Source organism: Tubulanus polymorphus, chromosome 12 (assembly GCF_964204645.1).
Source record: "Tubulanus polymorphus chromosome 12, tnTubPoly1.2, whole genome shotgun sequence".
In the NCBI taxonomy this organism is placed as follows: Eukaryota; Metazoa; Nemertea; class Palaeonemertea; order Tubulaniformes; family Tubulanidae; genus Tubulanus; species Tubulanus polymorphus.
The window spans coordinates 7,476,887-7,480,162 of record NC_134036.1 but is presented as its reverse complement, the minus strand read 5'-3'; positions in this window follow the sequence as shown (position 1 = coordinate 7,480,162).

The following is a 3,276-nucleotide window of genomic DNA, read 5'->3' as shown; positions in this document are numbered from 1 at the left end:
CGCTGATCAAGGCCCGGTCAGCACTTAGTCGTTTTTCGAACAACCACCGCCGGCACACTGACGAACGGACGGACGACCGACCTACTGCCTCCCTCCCTCCCTCACTGCGCCGGGTCGTAACGCTGATCAAGGCCCGGTCAGCACTTAGTCGTTTTTCGAACAACCACCGCCGGCACACTGACGAACGGATGGACGACCGACCTACTGCCACCCTCCCTCCCTTCCTGACCGGTGCCGGGTCGTAACGCTGATCAAGGCCCGGTCAGCACTTAGTCGTTTTTCGAACAACCACCGCCGGCACACTGACGAACGGATGGACGACCGACCTACTGCCTCCCTCCCTCCCTCACAACGCCGGGTCGTAACGCTGATCAAGGCCCGGTCAGCACTTAGTCGTTTTTCGAACAACCAACTCTGCCGGCACACTGACGAACGGACGGACGACCGACCTACTGTCCCCCTCCCTCCCACACTGCTCCGGGTCGTAACGCTGACCAAGACCCGGTCAGCACTTAGTCGTTTTTCGAACTACCACCGCCGGCACACTGACCAACGAACGGACGACCGACCTACTGCCACCCTCCCTCCCTTCCTGACCGGTGCCGGGTCGTAACGCTGTGCATGGCCCGGTCAGCACTTAGTCGTTTTTCGAACAACCACCGCCGGCACACTGACGACTGGACGGACGACCGACCTACTGCCTCCCTCCCTCCCTCACTGCACCGGGTCGTAACGCTGATCAAGGCCCGGTCAGCACTTAGTCGTTTTTCGAACAACCACCAGCGGCACACTGACGAACGGACGGACGACCGACCTACTGTCCCCCTCCCTCCCACACTGCTCCGGGTCGTAACGCTGATCAAGGCCCGGTCAGCACTTAGTCGTTTTTCGAACTACCACCGCCGGCACACTGACCAACGAACGGACGACCGACCTACTGCCACCCTCCCTCCCTTCCTGACCGGTGCCGGGTCGTAACGCTGTGCATGGCCCGGTCAGCACTTAGTCGTTTTTCGAACAACCATCGCCGGCACACTGACGACTGGACGGACGACCGACCTACTGCCTCCCTCCCTCCCTCACTGCACCGGGTCGTAACGCTGATCAAGGCCCGGTCAGCACTTAGTCGTTTTTCGAACAACCACCAGCGGCACTCTGGCGAAAGGACGGACGACCGACCTACTGCCTCCCTCCCTCCCTCACTGCTCCGGGTCGTAACGCTGATCAAGGCCCGGTCAGCACTTAGTCGTTTTTCGAACAACCACCGCCGGCACACTGGCGAACGGACGGACGACCGACCTACTGCCTCCCTCCCTCCCTCACTGCACCGGGTCGTAACGCTGATCAAGGCCCGGTCAGCACTTAGTCGTTTTTCGAACTACCACCGCCGGCACACTGACGAACGGATGGACGACCGACCTACTGCCTCCCTCCCTCCCTCAATGCTCCGGGTCGTAACGCTGATCAAGGCCCGGTCAGCACTTAGTCATTTTTCGAACAACCATCGCTGCCGGCACACTGACAAACGGACGGACGACCGACCTACTGCCTCCCTCCCTCCCTCAATGCTCCGGGTCATAACGCTGATCAAGGCCCGGTCAGCACTTAGTCGTTTTTCGAACAACCACCGCCGGCACACTGACGAACGAACGGACGACTGACCTACTGCCATCCTCCCTCCCTTCCTGACCGGTGCCGGGTCGTAACGCTGTTCATGGCCCGGTCAGCACTTAGTCGTTTTTCGAACAACCACCGCCGGCACACTGGCGAACGGACGGACGACCGACCTACTGCCTCCCTCCCTCCCTCACTGCTCCGGGTCGTAACGCTGATCAAGGCCCGGTCAGCACTTAGTCGTTTTTCGAACAACAACCGCCGATACACTGACGAACGGATGGACGACCGACCTACTGCGTCCCTCCCTCCCTCCCTCACTGCACCGGGTCGTAACGCTGATCATGACCCGGTCAGCACTTATTCGTTTTTCGAACAACCACCGCCGGCACACTGACGAACGGACGGACGACCGACCTACTACCTCCCTCCCTCCCTCCCTCCCTCACTGCACCGGGTCGTAACGCTGATCAAGGCCCGGTCAGCACTTAGTCGTTTTTCGAACTACCACCGCCGGCACACTGACGAACGGATGGACGACCGACCTACTGCCTCCCTCCCTCCCTCAATGCTCCGGGTCGTAACGCTGATCAAGGCCCGGTCAGCACTTAGTCGTTTTTCGAACAACAACCGCCGACACACTGACTAACGGGCGGACGACTGTCCTAGTGCCTCCCTCCCTCCCTAACTGCACCGGGTCGTAACGCTGATCAAGGCCCGGTCAGCACTTAGTCTTTTTTCGAACAACCACCAGCGGCACACTGGCGAACGGACGGACGACCGACCTACTGCCTCCCTCCCTCCCTCACTGCTCCGGGTCGTAACGCTGATCAAGGCCCGGTCAGCACTTAGTCGTTTTTCGAACAACCACCAGCGGCACACTGGCGAACGGACGGACGACCGACCTACTGCCTCCCTCCCTCCCTCACTGCACCGGTTCGTAACGCTGATCAAGGCCCGGTCAGCACTTAGTCGTTTTTCGAACTACCACCGCCGGCACACTGACGAACGAACGGACGACCGACCTACTGCCACCCTCCCTCCCTTCCTGACCGGTGCCGGGTCGTAACGCTGTTCACGGCCCGGTCAGCACTTAGTCGTTTTTCGAACAACAACCGCCGACACACTGACTAACGGGCGGACGACGGACCTACTGCCTCCCTCCCTCCCTCCCTAACTGCACCGGGTCGTAAGGCTGATCAAGGCCCGGTCAGCACTTAGTCGTTTTTCGAACAACCACCGCCGGCACACTGACGAACGGACGGACGACCGACCTACTGCCTCCCTCCCTCCCTCCCTCCCTCACTGCACCGGGTCGTAACGCTGATCAAGGCCCGGTCAGCACTTAGTCGTTTTTCGAACTACCACCGCCGGCACACTGACGAACGGATGGACGACCGACCTACTGCCTTCCTCCCTCCCTCAATGCTCCGGGTCGTAACGCTGATCAAGGCCCGGTCAGCACTTAGTCGTTTTTCGAACAACAACCGCCGACACACTGACTAACGGGCGGACGACTGTCCTACTGCCACCCTCCCTCCCTCACTGCACCGGGTCGTAACGCTGTTCACGGCCCGGTCAGCACTTAGTCGTTTTTCGAACAACAACCGCCGACACACTGACTAACGGGCGGACGACTGTCCTAGTGCCTCCCTCCCTCCC